General features: G+C 40.6%; 1 non-coding gene across 1 annotated transcript; it reads right to left on the bottom strand.

Annotated features, from left to right (window-relative positions):
• Positions 1 to 3,775: 3,775 nt before the first annotated feature.
• TRNAS-GGA (transfer RNA serine (anticodon GGA)) lies at positions 3,776 to 3,847 on the bottom strand. Its single transcript has one exon. It is a non-coding gene; the product is annotated as a tRNA-Ser (tRNA).
• Between the last annotated feature and the right edge of the window lie 18,201 nt (positions 3,848 to 22,048).

The following is a 22,048-nucleotide window of genomic DNA, read 5'->3' as shown; positions in this document are numbered from 1 at the left end:
CATAGTTGTAGAGCATGGTTTTAGTTGCCCCTTGGCATGGGGAATCCTCCCGGACCAGGGATTGAACCCAAATCCTCTGCATTTGGCAGGTGGATTCTTAACCACTGAATCACCAGGGAAGTCCCAAGACACTTAATTACTTTGGGGATTTTTTTTTTTAATCCATTCAGCGAGGACCAAAAACCCAGCCCATAGCAGTGTCGTAGGATTAGAAGCAATATATATAAGTGGCCAATAGAGTCCCTGTGTGGCAGCTGGCCTCCAGTATGGCTCCAGTGATCCTGGCCTCCTGGTGTTCCCCTCTTACACGGACTAGGGCTGGGCTGTGTAACCAGTGTGGAAATGTCAATGTGTAACTTCCAAAGCTAGGTCACAAAAGACACTGCCACTTCCATCTTGTTCTCTCTTGGATCCTTTTCTCTTGGAAGAACAGCTGCCATGTCAGGAGGACACTCAAGCAGCCCTCTGGGCAGGTCTATAAGGCGAGGAGCTGAGGTCTCCTGCCAATGGCCAGCACTATTTGGCCAGTTGCATGGAAAAGCCAACTTGAAAATGGACCCTTCAGCCCCAATCAAGCCTTCTGGATGTCCACAGCCCTGGCCAAGCTCTTGGCTGCAATCACATAGAAGACACTGAGCTACAACTACCCAGTTAAGCCACTTCCAAATTTCTGACCCTCCCAAACTGGGTGAGACTGTATCAGTATTGTTATTTTAAGCTGCTAAGTTTTAGGGTAATTTGTAACACAGCAATAGGTAACTAATATGCCCTGGCACATGGTTTATATAATGATAAAAAAAAAGCAACTAACAGCCATATTGGTCTAGAAACATTAACATAATTTTTTCCAGTTGTATAGGGGCAATGTATTTAATGGTATTAAATATGTAAGATCTTATCTAATGAGTTTGATACAGAAACTAATAAAGTATTCTCAACCTCCCCCAAACAGAAACAAAGCAGTAGCCTTTTGTTCTGACTATGTGGTATTTTTGCAAAAACTTCTGTATATCCTGGCTCCCCCAACCCCTCACTTCCTCTTCAGAACAGTTTTCTTAGAGCTTATGTGAAAGCCTGTCTCCTAGGCTTGAAGTCCTAATAATATCTGCTGAAAAAAACATAACTGTCAGTTCTGGTTCAAGATAGCAGAGTAGAAGGACATGAGCTCATCTCCTCCTGTGAGAGCACCAAAACTGCAACTAGCTGTTGAACAGCCATTGATGGGAGGATGCTGGAACACACCCAAAAAAGATAGCCCATGTCCAAAGACAAAGAAGAAGCTGCAGCAAGACGATAGGAGGGGCACAATCACAGTAAAATCAAATTCCATATCTGCTGTGTGGGTGACCCACAGCCTGGAGAGCAATAATGCCAAAGAAGTTCTTGCACTATTGTGAAGGTTCTGAGCCCCATGTCAGGCTTCCCAGCCTGGGGATCTGACAAAGGGACTGGGAATCCCCAGGGAATCTGACCTTGAAGACCAGTGGGATTTGATTATAGGCCTTCCAGAGGACTGAGGGAAACAGAGATTCCAGTCTTGGAGGGCACAAATAAAATTTTGCATGTACCAAGACCCACAGAAGAGGAACAGTGACCCCATAGGAATCAAAACTATGTGCTAGTGTTGGAGGGCCTCCTATGGAGGTGTGAGTTGGCAGGGACTCACCACAGGGATGGGGGCACTGGAAGGTCCCCTTTGGTGAACCCTCTTGTAGTTCACCATTAACCCTACCATAGAGCCTGTAGACCCCAGGCTGGGTCGCCTCAGGCCAAACAACTACCAGGGAGGGAGTGCAACACCACTCAACAGCAGATAATTGGATTAAAGCTTTGCTGAGCAAGGCCCTGCCCACCAGAGCAAGACCCAGTTTTTCCCATCACCAGTCCCTCCCATCAAGAAGCTTACATAAGACTCTTAGCCTCATCCATCAGAGGGCAGACAGAAGCAAAAAGAAACACAGTCCCACGGAGGCTAAAACAAAAACCATATTACAGAATGTTAATCACAATGAAAAAGCAGAAAGTTATGTCCCAGATGAAGGGACAAGATAAAATCCAAGAAAAACAACTAAGTGAGGTGTAGATAGGCAAACTTCCCCAAAAAGAGTTCAAAATAATGATAGTGAAGATGATACAGGATCTTGGGAAAAGAATGAAGAAGATGCAAGAAATGTTTTCTATAGACCTAGAAGAACTAAAAAACAAACAGAGATGAATAATGCACTAGAAGGAATCAATAGCAGAATAGCAGAGGCAGAATAACTGAGGCAGAAGAATGGATAAATGACCTGGAGGACTGAATGGTGGAAATCACTGACACAGAACAGAATACAGAAAAAAGAACGAAAAGAAATGAGGACAGCCTTAGAGACCTATGGGACAACATTGAATTCTAGCATTCTCACTATAGGGGTCCCAGAAACAGAAGAGAAAGAAAGGACCTGAGAAAATATTTGAAGAGATAGTAGCTGAAAACTTCCTGAACATGGGAAAGGAAATAATCAACCAAATCCAGGAAGCACAGAGAGTCCCAAAAAGGATAAACAAGGAGAAACACACCAAGATACATAGTAATCCAACTGTCAAAAATTAAAGACAAAGGTAAAATATTAAAAGCAATAAGGGAAAAGAAACAAATAGCATAAAAGTAACTCCCATCAGGCCATCAGCTGACTTCTCAACAGAAACTCTACAAGTCAGAGGGGAATGGCATGATATATTTATAGTGATGAAAGGGAAGAACCTACAACCAAGACTACTCTACCCAGCAAGTCTGTCCTTCAGATTTGATGGAGAAATCAAAAGGTTCCAGATAAGCAAAAATTAAGAGAATTCAGCACCATCAAATCAGCTTTACAACAAATGCTAAGGGAACTTCTCTAGGCAGGAAATGCAAGAGAAGGAAAAGACCTACAGAAAATAAACCCAAAACAATTACGAAAATGGTAATGGGATCATATATATCAATCATTACCTTAAATGCAAATGGATTAAATGCACCAACCAAAAGACACAGACTGACTGGGTGAATGAAAACATGTGCCTGTATGCACTTCCATTTACCACATCACTCTGCTTGACCCTGCTCCCTGCTGCTTCTGCTGCTAAGTTGCTTCAGTTGTGTCTGACTCTTTCCGACCCCATAGATGGCAGACCACCAGGCTCCTCTGTCCCTGGGATTCTCCAGGTAAGAATACTGGAGTGGGTTGCCATTCCATTCTCCACCCTCCACCCCAATTGTACGTAATTATTTTAAATTGTTAAGTTAATCACGTTCCCATTATGGCTTGCAATTGTAATTATCTTTTTCTTATTTTGTCTGGTTATTGATTGTGAAAACTGATAAATGTCTTTTTCTATTGTGGTTATGTAACTTTTTTTAAAATTTAAATTAATTAATTTATTTTAATTGGAGGCTAATTACTTTACAATATTGTAGTGGTTTTTGCCAAACATCGACATGAATCAGTCATGGATGCACATGTGTTCCCCATCCAGAACCCCCTTCCCATCCCATCCCCCACGGCCATCCCAGTGCACCAGCCCTGAGCACCCTGTCTCATGTGGCTATGTTTCTATTATTCACTTAATATCATTGTATCATGATTGGTCAACAGAAAAATAATAGAACTCTATATCACTAAAGAAAGTGAAGTTGCTAAGTCATGTCCGACTCTTTGCAACCCCATGGACTGTAGCCCACCAGGCTCCTCCCTCCATGGGATTCTCCAGGTAAGAGTACTGGAGTAGGTTGCCATTTCCTTCTCCAGGGGATCTTCCCGACCAGGGATCGAACCTGGGTCTCCCGCATTCCAGGCAGACGCTTTAACCTCTGAGCCACCAGGGAAGCCCTAAAACTAGTATCTAAAAAAACCAAACAAACACCTGTAATCACTTTTTAAAATGCAGATGCTTGTCAGAATTATATTAAAATTTTTTGAAAAATACAAATGCTCAGGTGTTGCCTTTTTTCTCTAGAGCTCCAGATAGTTTCTAATGAGCAGTCATATTTAAAAACAACTGGACTCTATGACGATCTTTTACTTTTATGTTTGTTTTACTCTTTCTATTTCATATTCAGTGCTCCCATTTCATTTATGTTCTCCAATTTTTCCATCTGTTCTTTTTTTTTTTTTTGATGTTTTCTCAAGCTTTTATCAAGTGTAGTAGAAAAACTTTTGTATACATATATATATAAATATTTATAATATATATTTTAGAAAATGTATGAATTTTTGCCTAAATTAAAAAGTTATGACATTTTGATTCTACTTGCTTGACTTAGTATGAATAGAATGCTAGATTTCTAATTAAAAGTGTATATACAAAGCAACAAAGGTTTACTGTACAGCATAGGGAACCATAGTCAATATCTTATAATAACCTATGATGGAAAATAATTTCAAAAATAATATATGTGTATTTGTATAACTGAATCACCTTGCTGTGTACCTGAAACATTGTAAGTCAACTATACTTCAATAAAAAAATATATATATTAAAAAAAAGAAAACATAACTCTCAACTTTTAGGTTGTGCATTTTTTTCAGTTGATAGTTATGGTAACCACGAAGGGACCAGAGCAACTTTCTCTCCTTTGCCTGAACTCTAGAAGGATCCAGAGCCTTGATACCAGCAGAGGCCTCCTGTGCCTCTCTGTCTCCTTGGAGAATCCAGATGAATTGGGTGAGTCTCTACTGGTTCTCAGATCTCCCTATTTTTGGTTGATGATCCTGAGTTTTATTTGGCAGTGTCTAACAAGTAATTTGTTTCGCAGTTGAAAGATATTGGGGAATGACCCCTGCAATTGAAAGATATTGGGGGAGCCTGGTTGAAAAACACTGGGGCTCAGTTTAGACACTGAGTGGATTATCCTCAGTGAAAGCCACTAGGAAGATTTTACTCAGTTTAAACTGACTGGTTTATCCTTGGTTGAAGGACTGGGAAGGCTTTGTTCACTTAAAAGACTGAGTAGTGTTGGATTGGGTAATTAAGAAGACTGGCCTGCCATTTTTCCTTGAGTTGGCTACACTAGTGATATTATTTTGACAAACTGACCTCTGAATGGGGAATAAAAGTTTTCAAAACAAGAAAGACATATTGCCAGCCCCCACCTAATATCCCACCCAGGTTTATATATCTGCAAAATTTACAAGTACTTTCATTGGGAATTAGAGGAAATCCACATTAAAAATGAGGAGGCTCTTTTATTGCATACGTAGTTAAGTTTAAAACACTGGCTTGATAAAAATAGTTTTTCAGAATTCTTACTGTAAACAAAGGCCTTCTGGGGAAACTTGCATTTCTCTTCTTGTGTCTTTGAGATGAAAATGTTCTACCTGATCTTCTTAGGGGGTTTTGTGTGTATGTGTGTGTGTGTAGAAATCTTGATCTCTGTCATACTATTTTTAAGAGTAAACTTTCTGGATATTTTTATTTAGGTGACATCCTCCCCCATTCTTTTATGGAAAAGCCTCTTATGTCTTAATGGTTTGAATTACTATTAATATATATCTCATTAATAGCCAAATATGGATCCTTTAAACTGGAGAAACTTCTAAATTGGTAAAATTTTAGAGCACTCTCATTACAAATAGCTCTTTTATTGGTACTTGTATAAAAATCAAATTAAAGGGAGAAAAAAGAAATATGTTTAATGGTTAACCTACAAACTTCTTTAGTTTAAAGCAAGTAAGAAAAACCAGTTTGGGAAGCTTTATTTGTGGTCTTCACTTCCCCTCAATGGGTTTTACAGATGCCAATAAAACATTAGAATAATGAATGTTAACAAGAAAAAAAACCTGTGAGGAAAGTCTAGATACTTGTTGGGACAAGAAAGAAATTTTAAAAAGGACTTATCTCAAATAAATAAAGAAATCTTCAGATGGTTATTTAAAATGGGATAAATAAAATAGACATGTATGTGATTAAAACACGAGGTTTTGATATTATATTAACTAAGATTAAATGGGCCAAAAGGGATCCCCTACTAATCTCCAACATTAAAAATCACATGAGTCTGCTCTATTTACCCCAGTTTTTAAAATATATATTTAAGAGGCTGGAAAATTTTTTTTTACACTGAGATGCTTAACCAACAATTACTTGGGGCAACAGTTAGGCCAAGAGCCTGAATTCCTTGACTCAAACCTCTGTTGACTTAAAAAATATTAGCAACCTAAAAGTTGAGAATTATGTTTTATTCAGGAGGAATTTTTAGGACTTTAGGCTGAGAGAGAGCATCTCAAAGAACACTGACAGAACTCTCTGAGGAGGTAAGTAAAGGGAGGAGCCAGTTTATATGGAAGTTTTGCAACAAAATAGTCTGGACATCAAAAGATTATTGTTAAAGAAAACCAGATATCCAAAGGTAAGGAATTTTGTGCTTTTCTATGTATGGGAAGATGCAAGAGTCTGTCTCACTGAAGCATTCCTTTGATACGCACGTCAGCTATCTGGGACCCGTATCCTCTGTTTTCACATTCTGAGTTTCCTCAGGGCTCAATGTAGGGAGTGTGTACTGTCTGGTGGCTGCTATATGGCAAGAATTATTATCCTCTTGATGAAAGTGAAAGATGAGAGTGAAAAAGTTGGCTTAAAACTCAACATTCAGAAAACTAAGATCATGGCATCTGGTCTCATTATTTCATGGCAAATAGATGGAGAACCAGTGGAAACAGTGACAGACTTTATTTTTTTGGGCTCCAAAATCACTAGAGATGGTGACTGCAGCCATGAAATTAAAAGACGCTAGCTCCTTGGAAGGAAAGTTATGACCAACCTAGACAGCCTATTAAAAAGCAGAGACATTACTTTGCCAACAAAGGTCTGTCTAGAGAAAGCTATGGTTTTTCCAGTGGTCATGTATGGATGTGAGAGTTGGACTATAAAGAAAGCTTAGTGCCGAAGAATTGATGCTTTTGAACTGTGGTGTTGGAGAAGACTCTTGAGAGTCCTTTGGATTGCAAAGAGATCCAACCAGTCCATCCTAAAGGAAATCAGTCCTGAATATTCATTGGAAGGGCTGATCCTCCAATACTTTGGCCTGATGTGAAGAACTGATTCATTTGTAAAAACCCTGATGCTGGGAAAGATTGAAGGCAGGAGGAGAAGGGGACAACAGAGGATAAGATGATTGGATGGCATCACCAACTCCATGGACGTTAGTGTGAGTAAGCTCCAGGAGTTGGTGATGGACAGGGAGGCCTGGGGTGCTGCAGTCCATGGTGTTGCAAAGAGTCGGACACGACTGAGCAACTGAACTGAACTGAACTGTCTGATGGCTGCTATATGGCAAGAATTATTATCTTCCTGAGTTCCCTCAGGGCTCACCAGCTCACCATCTGTGGTGGCTGCAATTGCTGGTGACTGCGACATCAGTGTTTACTGATATGGCAGGAAATATTTCATTTCTCACCCCCTCTGGGGACCCCAGAGTACTTTATATAAAATTAGATAAAATGGTTAGGGAATAAAGGAGAAAAACTTCTAGAATTTCTCCTATAAGATTGAAACTTGTCGACTGGATCCTAATGAAAGCTAAATTTAACTGTATAAAAGTTGATAGCACTGAGAAATGCTTCCCTTGTGTGTTATTATAAAACAAGGCATATAAATCTGTCTCTCAGGAAGTATTAACTAAACATACTAAAAGAAACCAATAGGATAATCTGATCCACACAAATAAGCAAAAACTGGAAACTAGCATTCAGGGGTTAATTAAAGTAAAATTAGTGACTTTTGCTCTGGGGTTTAACTTGTAAACTTAGGAAGGTGAAAGGTCTTTGCTGAATGTCCTATACAGTCTTTTGAAGGCATGATTAATTAAACTCTAGAAGATAGAATTCATAAATTTCAGTTTAGTTAGAAATCTTTTCACTGATATATAGTCAGACAAGTCAATCTTTTAAATTCATCTAGGTGACAGACTGGAGAAGGAGATAGCAACCCACTCCAGTACGCTTGCCTGGAAAATCCCATGGATGGAGGAACCTGGTAGGCTACAGTCCATGGGGTCGCGAAGAGTCGGACACGACTGAGTGACTTCACTTTCACTTTTCACTCTTATGCATTGGTGAAGGAAATGGCAACCCACTCCAGTGTTCTTGCCTGGAGAATCCCAGGGACAGAGGAGCCTGGTGGGCTGCTGTCTATGGGGTCGCACAGGGTTGGACATGACTGAAGAGACTTAGCAGCAGCAGCAGCAGGTGACAGACCAGTTCTTTGGGGAACTAAAGCAACTGTTGATCACTTATAAAGCTCTACAGACCAGAAATGGAAACAGAGGTCACATGGACCCGAGGCTGAGCCTAATTAGCTCAATCAGGCAGAATTTGAAACAAAGGAAAAAAAAATGACAAAGTGGCTGTTCAAGCCACTGGGAATGCTCCCTCAGCCAAGCTTTTCAAAGAATAAAACCTTAGTCTTCTGAGCAAGCAACTTTAATGATTCCAATTGTCCTTTGTAAAATAGTAAGCTTATATTGTACTACCTGATTCATAACTATGTTTTCTTTCTAAAGGTAAGCCATGAGATCTCTAGTTTTGCCCATTTATAGGTCTGTGTACACATTATATTCAAAAGCAGAGACACTACTTTGCCAACAAAGGTCCGTCTAGTCAAGGCTATGGTTTTTCCTGTGGTCACGTATGGATATGAAAGTTGGACTGTGAAGAAGGCTGAGTGTCGAAGAATTGATGCTTTTGAACTGTGGTGTTGGAGAAGACTCTTGAGAGTCCCTTGGACTGCAAGGAGATCCAACCAGTCCATTCTAAAGGAGATCAGCCCTAGGATTTCTTTGGAGGTAATGATGCTAAAGCTGAAACTCCAGTACTTTGGCCACCTCATGTGAAGAGTTGACTCATTGGAAAAAACTCTGATGCTGGGAGGGATTGGGGGCAGGAGGAGAAGGGGACGACAGAGGATGAGATGGCTGGATGGCATCACTGACTCGATGGACGTGGGTCTGAGTGAACTCTGGGAGTTGGTGATGGACAGGGAGGCCTGGTGTGCTGTGATTCATGGGGTCACAAAGAGTCGGACATGACTGAGCAACTGAACTGAACTGAACTGAACTGTACACATTATACATATGAGATATCTTTACCTCCAGAAAGTATTATCAAAATTGAATTTATAAAGAGCTCATTTTAATTTGAAAGTGTTTACAAATTAAATATAAAAGAAACCAGCCAAAATGACTCAGATTCATTCATGCTGGGAAATATTCAATATTAAATTGATATCTGGTACTAAAGTTAAAGTTTGTTGATCTAATTTATATAGACATGTCTTTAGAGTCATCAACATTAAGTATCAGTATAATACTTTATTGTATCTAGGTTTAACAGAAGTCAAATAAGACCCTACTGTATCTTTTGCAGGGGCTTCTCTGGTGGCTCAGTGGTAAAGAATCCCCCTGCCAATGCAGGAGATGTAAGAGATGCAGGTTTGATCCCTGGGTTGGAAGATCCCTTGGAGAAGGAAATAGCAACCCACTCCAGTATTCTTGCCTGGGCAATCCCATGGATAGAGGAACCTGGTGGGTTACAGTTCATAGGGTTGCAAAAGAGAGACACAACTTAGTGACTAAACAACAATGAGACAATGTATCTGTTGCAAGGAAAATAACTTGACATGATGAAACTTTAAGGTAAATGTAAATAAGAGAAGAGCTTTTGAGTAAACTCTTTCAGAATAATTATATTTTAGCTATGTCTACTTAGAGACTTCCCTGGTGGCACAGTGGATAAGAATCTTCCTGCCAATGTGGGGGATATGGATTTGACTCCTGGTCTGGGAAGATCCCACATGCCTCAGAGAAACTAAGCCTGTGTGCCACAGCAACTGAGCCCATGCTCTAGAGCCCATGAGCCATAACTACTGAGCCCACGTGCTGAAACTACTAAAACCTGTGTGCCTAGAGCCTATGCAACAAGAGAAGCCATTGCTATGAGAAGTTTGCGCAACACGAAGAAGATTAGACCTCACTCTTGCAACTAGAGAAAGCCTGTACAAAAGCAACCAAGACCCAGTGCAGCCAAAAATACATAAATGAAGAAATAAAATGAAAAAAGTTTCAACCTGAATTATTTGTTTTTTAAAAAAGAAGTGTCTACTTAAAATGATTTCTTAGGAAGAAATGTCTGTTTAAATGTCTACTTAAAATGAACTTTGGTAACAAAGTTCTAGAGTTTTGCTCATTGAAGTGACAGAAGTTTATGAATATGTCAGTCATTCCCAAATAAAATAAGATACTAAGAGAGCAATTACTAAACAGAGAAACAAAAGTATTTAGGACTATTAATGAAAATGTTTGGTGTCACCTTGAGATGTTTTTAGAAATGATCACTGATAGGGTTGGGCAGGAGGCAGAGTTTAGGTGGTCTGTCCACCCCTGTGGTGGTGCTGTGTGCTGGGATCATGCACAATACCCTGCTTTCACTCCCAGTTCAGCTGCTCGGACACGTCTGACTACTTGTGATCCCGTGGACTGCAGCATGCCAGGCTTCTCTGTCCATCACTAACTCGCAGATCTTGTTCAAACTCATGACCATCAGGTAGGTGATGCCATCCAACTCTCTCATCCTCTATCATCCCCTTCTCCTCCTGCCTTCCATCTTTCCCAGCATCAGGGTCTTTTCCAAAGAGTCAGTTCTTTGCATCAGGTGGCCAAAATATTGGAGTTTCAGCTTCAGCATCAGTCCTTCCAATGAATATTCAGGACTGATTTCCTTTAGGATGGCTTGGTTGGATCTCCTTGCAGTCTGAAGGACTCTCAAGAGTATTCTCCAACACTACAGTTGAAAAGCATCAATTCTTCAGCACTCAGCTTTCTTTATAGTTCAACTCTCACATCCATACATGACTACTGGGAAAACCATAGCCTTAACTAGACGGACCTTTGTTGTCAAAGTGATGTATCTGCCTTTTAACAGGCTGTCTAGGTTTGTCGTAGCTTTTCTTCCAAAGAGAAGGCATATTTTAATTTCATGGCTGCAGTCACCATCTGCAGTGATTTTGAAGCCCCCTCAAATAAAGACTGTCACTGTTTCCATTGTTTCCCCATTTATTTGACATAAGGTGATGGGACTGGATGCCATGATCTTAGTTTTTTGAATTGAGTTTTAAGCCAACTTTTTCACTCTCCTCTTTCACTTTCATCAAGAGGCTCTTTAGTTTCTCTTCGCTTTGTGCCATAAGGCTGGTGTCATCTGTGATTCTGAGGTTATTTGTATTTCTCCTGGCAATCTTGATTCCAGTGTGTGCTTCATCCAGCCCAGCATTTCTCATGATGTACTCTGCATATAAGTTAAATAAGTGAGGTGACAATATACAGACTTGACACACTCCTTTCCTGATTTGGAACCAGTGTGTTTTTCCATGTACAGTTCTTCTGTTACTTCTTTACCTGCATACAAATTTCTCAGGAGGGAGGTAAGGTGGTCTGGTATTTCCATCTCTTTAAGAATTTTTCACAGTTTTTTTGTGCTCCACACAGTAAAGGCTTTGGACTAGTCAATAAAGCAGAAGTAGATGTTTTTCTGGAACTCTCTTGCTTTTTCAATGATCCAATGGATATTGGCAATTTGATCTCTGGTTCCTCTGCCTTTTCTACATCCAGCTTGAACATCTGGAAGTTCATGGTTCATGTACTGTTGAAACCTGGCTTGGAGAATTTTGAGCATTACTTTTCTAGTGTGTGAAATGAGTGCAACTGTGCATTAGTTTGAATATTCTTTGGCATTGCCTTTCTTTGGGATTGGAATGAAAACTGACTTTTCCAGTCCTGTGGCCACTGCTGAGTTTTCCAAATTAACTGGCATATTGAGTGCAGCTCTTTCACAGCATCATCTTTTAGGATTTGAAATAGCTCAACTGGAATTCCACCACCTCCACTAGTTTTGATCATAGTGATGCTTCCTAAGGCCCACTTGACTTTGCATTCCAGGATGTCTGGCTCTAGGTGAGTGATCACATCATCGTGATTATTTGGGTCATGAAGATCTTTTCTGTATAGTTCTCCTGTGTATTCTTGCTACCTCTTCTTAATATCTTCTGCTTCTGTTAGGTCCATACCATTTCTGTCTTTTATTGTGCCCATCTTTGCATGAAATGTTCCCTTGGTATCTCTAACTTTCTTGAAGAGATTTCTAGTCTTTCCCATTCTATTGTTTTCCTCTTTTTTTTTTTTTTTTTGCACTGATCACTCCCCACCATTTCTGAGGTTAATATTATAGCCTTTTTGTATGCTATTATTCATAATTTGCATGTGTGAGGTGACAAAGGCCCACTGTGTCAAAACAGAAATTGAATTCTACTGCCAGAGTTGCAGAGAGATAGTGAATGGAGAAAGGCACACTATGGGGGCATTTTATTGGGAGCTGAATGATATCTGGCAGGCTCTTCTTGGTCTTTTCTAGAGTATGGAGGAAAGTGGAAAATGCTTTATTACTTTGGACAGCACATTTTCCTTCTGCTGTTGCCTGTGGGTTTTGAGGATGAAGATACGTTTTTCATCTCTGGTGCGTCAACCTTCACTCAGACCATAATGTGACGCTCACTGTGCGAGTCCACACATGGAGTTCCCTGGAGCCTGTGTGCTCTGAGATGACTAAGCCTTTTTAAATGGATGCAGGGAAGTCCACTCTTCTTTATAGTAAGCCAGCGCCTGACTTGTTAAGAGGATGTACCAACTGTACACGACAAAGCTGTGTGATTTCCTTTTATCTGTCAACTTACAGGGAACTCTTCAGCCCAACCAATTATCACTTCCTGTTTTCACTAAGGGATGCTGAGGGGCTCTGCAAGGCAAATATCACTGCCACCATCTCTCAGCAAGGGGACACATTTGTTTTTGATTAGAAAACCTCAGTTGTCACTCTCTTTGTTGGTTGGATGTAGGAAGTATCCCAGGGATATTCAGTGACAGTGGTTTCCTCATGACTGAGAAGACATGGACTGCATTCTTTTACCTTTGGAAATCCACCAACAAGAGTGAATAGGAGCAAACTGTTCATGTGATTTCATTGGCCAATACTGAGGGAATCTAGGTTGTATTTTCAGGAACTTCAGGCAATAAGAAACAAGTTAAAGAAGCCAGGAAATATGTCTGCTTTCTTTGAGGTGTCTGATTAACTACTCGGTGAAGAATCTGTACAGTGCATTCTCCCAGGGAAGGCTGTGTACTCAGGCGATGTCCTCTAACAAAGTTATACCTAGGTGTTGTGTAGTCTGCACCAGGACTGTGATTTTAGCTCTTCCTTTCACAGTTCGTGCATCACATGAACCAGTTCTAACCCAACTGTCTCTCCTGTTCCCAAAAAGATCCTGTCCATATGCAGCCCTTTAAGTGAATCACAGATATATGATCACTGCAGTATCTGTGGAATCAGATGTGGAAAGTTGTGAGGTCACGTTGGCTCTCATGGTTAGTTTTGAAAAATACCAGATGATCAAAATGAAACTTCTTGTTATTTCTAGAGGAAATGGAGATTCAAACGTCACAACAGAAAGAGATTTCATAGTGGTGGCCATATAGTTGCTGTTGCTGGTAAGTTTGGTGGGATTGATTGTTAGCATTCAATTACTTTTTGAGTAGGAGTCTTTTATAATTTGCGAGTTTTTTTTCAAAATGAAATATTGTTTTAACAATAATAATTTCTTTTTTCAAAGGCCATTAGAGTGATTCTCCATTGAAAAAGAAAACAATAAAACTCACATTGAAATGGACATCAACTTGGTCACTTTGGAAATGTTCGGGTGTCCTGACATAGATGGTTGTCCATAATTAAGTATGGGCTTCAGATTTGGTTGAATCCAGTAAACTTTCCAATTCAAGCCTGTGGGTTAATTTCCACTTGATGATCCTGGTAGCAAAGTGGTGTTCTCTTTAAATTGAGACTGAACCATTTTTAAAAATATTGATTAATTATAGTTGCTATGAAATAATTTTCTTCTGCAGTAGCATGTTTATAAAATTAGGTTGATAATGAAGTGAAGGGAGCAAAATATCAATAAGTAGTCAATTTGGGGAAAGGTGTATAGGAATTTTTGTTCTGATTTTTCAAATTTTCTATAAGTTTGAACTTTTAATAAAAATTTTAAAGTTATAAAAATTGCATTGACAAAAAGAAGAAATTATTACAGGTAATTTATGTTCACCAATCTTCAAATACTAAAGTAAAAGATAGTTCATAACTGCTTATTTCTTAGTTTTCACTAGATATTAAGATTTTAAGAATTGAGGATTCTAATTTAAACATGTAATTAAAGCTAGTAGAAATAACGAAGCATTTCAGTATACAGTAGGAAAGTAGAATGTGTGTTTTCAGTAAAGAAGGTATGAGGAGTGAAATACATTTTATTGAGGGAAAAGAAAGAAAGTATGTTTTAGAGCTGACTGTTTTGAATGGAAAAACAGGACAAACTGATATTGATACAGAAAGTGATGAAAGGTTGTAGAAAGGAATCCTGAGGGAAAAAATTTTATATGTGGTCAGGATTATTAAATTTAGGTTGAAGTTGATTAAGTGAGTGGATTTTATTGTTAAGTAATCTAGTACAAGACTGGAATTTGATTTCTTTCTCTGTTAAAAGAATGAAGTTTCATAGAGTGCTCCTTTTTGATAACAGATTGTATGAATTTTGCCCTAAGTCATCTGTATTCATTTTGTGGGTGTGTGTGTGTGACTTTGGTTAAATGAATGTTTTGCTTCACAGTGACCTATAATCCTGTTGTATTTTAAAAGCTTTGTGGTATCTTTGAGCCCTCATGAAGGGTGGACAGGCAAAGGCCCCAGGAAAAGTACACTCATTTCTTTATAAATTATGTGGTTATAAAAGTGGGAGTTTCACATATGGCTTTTTTTGTATAATCAGGTTAGCAGATAGTACATTAGAGGCCTCATAAAGTCTCCAGCTGCTCTGACTCACAGCATGAGACATCTATGGGGTGAACTAGAGGGTAGGGCTCTGAGGAGGAGTCTGCCTGGTGGCCTACATAATGTGGTGTCAGGTGGGAATACACTTTGGGGCCTAAATGTAACAAAAACCCGGCTTTAGAATCAGTCTGAGTTGAAGTCTTGGTTCCAATACTTGCCAGCTGTGTGACCTTAGATAAGTAATCTTTTCTGAGACTTTGTTTCTAGGTAGGGTCAATGGTGGTAGTTTCAAGGTGAAGGATTGGCCTGGGGAAGTGCAGCTGTCTGCCCTGACAGATCCTTGAAGAGGGCAGTACCTGGATGTGGCCATTAATTTATGGACTCTAATCCTCGACTTTTCTCAGAAATTTAGAGAGTGGCACTTTGTCAAACTGTTAGGCAGTATCTACTAAACTCACTGTATTAGTTTCTTCAGTTCAGTTCAGTCGCTCAGTCGTGTCCAACTCTTTGCGACCCCATGGATCACTGCACACCAGGCCTCCCTGTCCATCACCAACTCCCAGAGTTCACTCAGACTCACGTCCATCGAGTCAGTGATGCCATCCAGCCATCTCATCCTCCGTCGTCCCCTTCTCCTCCTGCCCCCAATCCCTCCCAGCATCACAGTCTTTTCCAATGAGTCAACTCTTCGCATGAGGTGGCCAAAGTACTGGAGTTTCAGCTTTAGCATCATTCCTTCCAAAGAAATCCCAGGGCTGATCTCCTTCAGAATGGACTGGTTGGATCTCCTTGCAGTCCAAGGGACTCTCAAGAGTCTTCTCCAACACCACAGTTCAAAAGCATCAATTCTTCGGCGCTCAGCCTTCTTCACAGTCCAACTCTCGCATCCATTAGTTTCTTAGGACTGCCATATCAAAGAACCACAGACAGGAGACTTAAAGTAACAGAAATTTATTCTCTCATAGCTTTAGAAGCTGCAAATCTGAAATCAAAGTGCTAAGAGGGCCAAACTCTCTCCAAGGCTGGAGAAGACTCTTGAGAGTCCCTTGGACAGTAAAGAGATCAGAGCAGTCAATCCTAAAGGCAATCAACACTGAATATTCATTGGAAGGACTGATGCTAAAGTTGAAGCTTCAGTACTTTGGCCACTGAATGCAAAGAGCTGACTCACTGGAAAAGACCCTGATTCTGGGAAAGACTGAGGGCAGGAGGAGAAGTAGGTGACAGAGGATGAGAGAGTTGGATGGCATCATTGACTGTATGGACATGAGTTTGAGCAAACTCTGGGAGATGGTGAAGGACAGGGAAGCCTGGTGTGCTGTAGTCTATGGGGTTCCAATGGCTTAATGACTGAACACACACACACATATATCTTAATGTATAAAATACAAGTATATATATGTGTGTTATATGTATTGACTCTCATAGTAAGTCCAAAATCTGCAGAACAGACCACCAGGCTAGAGACCCAAGTAAGACATGATGTTGCAGTTCAAGTCCAAAGGCCAAGTGCTGGCAGAATTTCCTCTTGTTCAGGGAAGATGAGGCTTTTTTCTGTATTCAGGCCTTCAACTAATTAATGAGGCCCATTCACATTATGGAAGGCAATACACTTACTTCAAATCCGCTGGTTTACTCAAAGTCCAATGCTAGGAACTTCTGTCCATAGTTCTTTAGGCACTCTGTCTAATCCCTTGAATCTATTTGTCACTTCCACTGTATAATCATAAGGGATTTGATTTAGGTCATACCTGAATGTCCTAGTGGTTTTCCCAACTATTATCAGTTAAAGTCCGAATTTGGCAATAAGGAGTTCATGAGGTTCATAACATTGTACAGGAGGCAGTGATCAAAACCATCTTCAAGAAAAAGAAATGCAAAAAGGTTGTTTGAGGAGGCCTTACAAATAGCTGAGAAAAGAAGAAAAGTGATTGGTCAAGGAGGAAAGGAAAGATATACACATCTGAATGCAGAGTTCCAAAGAATAGCAAGGAGAGATAAGAAAGCCATCCCAAGTGAAAAATGTAAAGAAATAGAGGAGAACAATAGAATGGGAAAGACTAGAGATCTCTTCAAGAAAGTTAAAAATACCATGGGAACATTTCATGCAAAGATGGGCACAATAAAGGACAGAAACACTATGGACCTAACAGAAACAGAAGACATTAAGAAGAGGTGGCAAGAACACACAGAAAAACTATACAGAAAACATCTTAATGACCAGATAACCATGATGATGTGACCACTCACCTAGAGCCAGACATCCTGGAGTGTGACATCAAGTGGGCCTTAGGAAGCATCACTATGAACAAAACTAGTGGAGGTGATAGAATTCTAGTTGAGCTATTTCAAATCCTAAAAGATGATGCTGTGAAAGTGCTGCACTCAATATGCCAGCAAATTTGGAAAACTCAGCAGTGGCCACCGGACTGGAAGAGGTCAGTTTTCATTCCAGTCCCAAAGAAGGGCAATGCCAAAGGGCAATGTTCAAACTACTGCACAGTTGCATTCATTCCACATGCTAGAAAAGTAAGGCTCAAAATTCTCCAAGCCAGGCTTCAACAGTATGTGAACCGAGAACTTCCAGATATTCAAACTGGATTTAGAAAAAGCAGAGGAACCAGAGATCAAGTTGCCAACATCTGTTGGATCATAGAAAAAGAAAGAGAATTCCAGAAAAACATCTACTTCTTCTCTATTGACTATTATAGCCTTTGACTGTGTGGTTCACAACAAACTGTGGGAAATTCTTAAAGAGATGGAAATACCAGACCACCTTACCTGCCTCCTGTGAAACCTGTAAACAGGTCAAGAAGCAACAGTTAGAACTGGACATGGAACAACGGACTGGTTCCAAATTGGGAAAGGAGCATGTCAAGGCTGTACTGTCACCCTGCTTATTTATCTTATATGCATAATACATTATGTAAAATGCCGGGCTGGATGAAGCTAAGCTGTAATCAAGATTGCAGGGAGAAATATCAATAACCTCAGAATCACCACCCTTATGGCAGAACACAAAGAAGAACTAAAGAGCCTCTTGATGAAAGTGAAAGAGCAGAGTGGAAAAGTTGTATTAAAACTCAACATTCAAAATACTAAGATCATGGCCTCTGGTCCCATCACTTCATGGCAAATAGATGTTGAAACAATGGAAAAAGCTACAGACTTTATTTTCTTGGGCTCCAAAATCACTGCAGATGGTGACTGAAGCCATGAAATTAAAAGACGTTTGCTCTTTGGGAAAAAAGCTATTTCAAGTTTAGACAGCCTATTAAAAAGCAGAGACATCACTTTGCCGACAAAGGTCCATATAGTCAAAGCTATAGTTTTTCCAGTAGTCATGTAAGGATGTGAGAGTTGGACCATAGGGAAAGCTGAGCACCAGAGAAATGATGCTTTTGAACTGTGGTGAGAAGACTCTTGAGAGTCCCTTGAACTGCAAGAAGATCAAACCAGTCAATCCCAAAGGAAACCAACCCTGAATATTCATTGCAAGTGAAGTGAAAGTCATGTCCGACTCTTTGTGACCCCATAGACTATACAGTCCATGATATTCTCCAGGCCAGAATACTGAGTGGGTAGCCATTTCCTTCTCCAGGGGATCTTGCCAACCCAGGTCTCTTGCCTTGTGGGCAGATTCTTTACAGGTGAGCCACAAAGGAAGCCCTTGTGGAAGGACTTCATTCATTGGAAGGACTGAAGCTAAAGCTGAAGCTCCAATACTTTGGCCACCTAATGCGAAGAGTCAACTGATTAGAAAAGACCATGATGCTGGGTAAGATTGAAGGCAGGAGGACTAGGGGATGAGAGAGGACAAGATAGTTGGATGGCATCACCGATTCAGTGAACATGAGTTTGAGCAAGCTCTGGGAGATGGTGAAGGACAGGGAAGACTGGCGTGCTGCAATCCCTGGAGTCACAAAGAATCGGACACAACTGAGCGACTGAACAACTCAGTCACTGATTTGAATGTTGTTGTTCAGTCATGTGCGACTCTTTGCTACCCCATGCACTGCAGCACGCCAGGCTCCCCTGCCCTTCACTCCCATGGTTCGCTTAAATTCATGTCCATTAAGTCTGTGAAGCTATCTAACCATCTCATCCTCTGCTGTCCCCTTCTCCTCTTGCCCTCAATCTTTCCCAGAACCTGGGTCTTTTCAAATGAGTTGGCTCTTTGCATCAGGTGGCCAAAGTATTGGAGCTTTAGCATCAATCTTTCCAATGAATATTTAGGGTTGATTTCCTTTTGGATTGCTTGTTTTGATCTCCTTGTAGTCCAAGGGACTCTCAAGAGTCTTCTCCAGCACCACAATTCAAAAGCATCAATTCTTCAGTGCTCAGCCTTCATGGTCCAACTCTCACATCTGTACATGGCTATTGGAAAAACCAATATTGACCATATGTATATTGACTATATGGACCTTTGTCGACAAAGTGATGTCTCTGCTTTTTAATATTTCTAGGTTTGTCATAGCTCTCCCTCCAAGGGGCAAGTGTCTTTTAATTTCATGGCTGCAGTCATCATCCGCAGTGATTTTGGAGCCCAAGAAAATAAAATCTGTCATTGCTTCCACTTTTTCCCCGTCTATTTGCCATGAAGTGATGGGACTGGATGCTGTGATCTTAGTTTTTTTAAATGTTGAGTTTTAAGCCAGCTTTTTCACTCTCCTCTTTCATTCTCATCAAGAGGCTCTTTAGTTCCTCTTCACTTTCTGCTATTAGAGTGATATCTGCATATCTGAGACTGTTGATATTTCTCCTGGCAATATTGATTTGAGCTTGTGAGTAATGCAGCCTAGAATTTTGCATGATGTACTCTGCATAAGCTAAATAAGCATGGGTGACAATATATAACCTTGATGTATTCCTTTCCCAATTTTGAACCAGTCCATTGTTCTGTGTCTGGTTCTAACTGTTACTGACCTGGATATAGGTTTCTCAGGAGGCAGGTAAGGTGGTCTGGCATTCCCATCTCTTTAAGAGTTTTCCATAGTTTATTCTGGCCCATACAGTCAAAGGCGTTAGCTTGGTCAATGAAGTAGATGTTTGCTGCAATTCCCTTGCTTTCTCTATGATCCAGTGAATGCTGGCAATTTGAACTCTGGTTTCTCTGTCTTTTCTAAACCCAGCTTGTACATCTGGAAGTTCTTTTTTGAAAAAAATAGTTAATTTAAAAAAAATTATTTATTTTATTTGGCTTTGCTGGGTCTTAGTTGTGGCATGTTGGATCTAGTTCCCTGAGCAGGGGTCAAACCTGGGCCCTCTGCATTGGGAGCATAGAGTCTTAGCCACTGGACCACCAGGGAAGTCCCAAATTATTTATTGTTTAATCAAAGAATAATTGCTTTACAGAATTGTGTTGGTTTCTGCCACACATCAACATGAATCACCCATAAGCACACATATATCCCCTCTCTCTTGAACCTCCCACCCACCCCCCTCCCATCCAATCCTCTAGGTTGTTACAGAGCCATGGTTTGAGTTCCCTGTGTCATACAGCAAATTCCCATTGGCTATTTATTTTATATAAGCTAATGTAAGTTTCCATGTTACTCTCTCCATACATTCCATCCTCCCCTTCTTCCCTCTGCTCCCATGTCTGTAAGTCTGTTCTCTATGTCTGTGTCTCCAATGCTTCCCTGAAAATAATTTCATTAGTACCATCTTTCTAGATTCCATATATATGCATTAGTGTACGATATTTGTTTTTCTCTTTCTGACTTACTTCACTCTGTATAATAGGCTCTAGGTTCATCCATCTTATCAGAACTGACTCAATCAACTGGGTTCCTTTTTTATGGCTGAGTAATATTCTATTGTATATATGTACCACAGCTCATCTGGAAGTTCTTGGTTCATGTACTGCTGAAGCCAGCCTAGCTTGAAGGATCTTGAGCATAACCTTACTAGCATGTGAAATGAGCACAATTGGTAATTTGAACACTGTTTGGCATTGCCCTATTTGGGGATTGGAATATTACTCTCATCCAAAACTCCCTCACAGAAATATTCAGCATAATGTTTGTCCAAATGTATGGGCACCCCACAGACTAGTCAAGCTAACCTCCTGACTTAAAATGACTTCACCAAGCAGTAGGAATGGTAGCTTGCAGCCACTGAGAACTTACCTTGTTTTGGCAACCTTGAGTTTACCTCCTAACACACCCACATGATAAGTGTTATGCTTGTTTTATAGAGAATTGGCTGAATCTTGCTCAGTGTGATAGCTAATGTTTGAACCTCAGCTGGCTCTCTTTTCCCATCCAGTAATCCCTTCTTCAGCTGCTGCCAGTGCAGTGGTTTAAAGCTTCCATCTGAGACCTTCTCTGGGCTGACGTCCTTGTCCAGAACCTCCTGAGAACTTTTGTCGTCCTCTTCCATCACACATCCTGTTCTTCAAAGGTGGACAATGACAGATTGACACAGGAATGTAAGAGTCTGACTTGTTTTCCTTAAAAGGGGTTAACTCCTTTTAAGGAGCCCCTGCAGAGCTCCACATTAGATCAGGTGGAGGTTAGACTCCAGCTGAGACCTCATCTTTTGCTGATCATTCCCCGCTTCCTGTCCTAGTTCCCTTCTTCATTTTTTCTTGAGATCATTTCCTCTGCAAATCATGTACTCATGAATCTCCATATCAGGCTCTGATTCTAGGGAATGGGATTTAAGATACCTGTCAGTGAGGAATTTAAAGTCAAGTCTAGCTGGGTTCAGAGCTGGCCCACTGAACCTCTGCATTGTCCATCATTGAGGATGGTAAGCTGGTAGGCATGCATTCCTGGGGAGCTGGGGTCTTAGCTGAGGAAAAGAGAAGAGTCTTAGCTTTTAGGAAGGTCTTGGTGGCTTTGTCACTCTTCCCTTGCTTGCTCACCCCCAGCTGGTGACAAAACACAGCACCAGCAACAAGCTTCCCGGTTAGGTAGTTTCACGGGGATAGGAAGGGGCAAGTTGAAGATTATACTTGTCATAGACTCTGGGTCTGGATTTCCAGACTCTCAGAGCTGAGTCTCAGCTTTCAGGAGTAGGAGGCCAGATGTACAGCAACAATGGACTCAAAAATTCTGAACTGCTCCTTGGGAGCAAGTATTAGCCAATCCAGGCAGGTAGACCTCCTTGTCAGCAGGCTCCAGGCCTAGGCTGTGGTCCGAGACCCCTATTTATAGCCC

This window comes from Bos mutus, chromosome 13 (assembly GCF_027580195.1).
Source record: "Bos mutus isolate GX-2022 chromosome 13, NWIPB_WYAK_1.1, whole genome shotgun sequence".
NCBI classification, from domain to species: Eukaryota; Metazoa; Chordata; class Mammalia; order Artiodactyla; family Bovidae; genus Bos; species Bos mutus.
The sequence above is the reverse complement of the archived record's forward strand: the minus strand, read 5'-3'. Positions and strand labels throughout refer to the sequence as shown.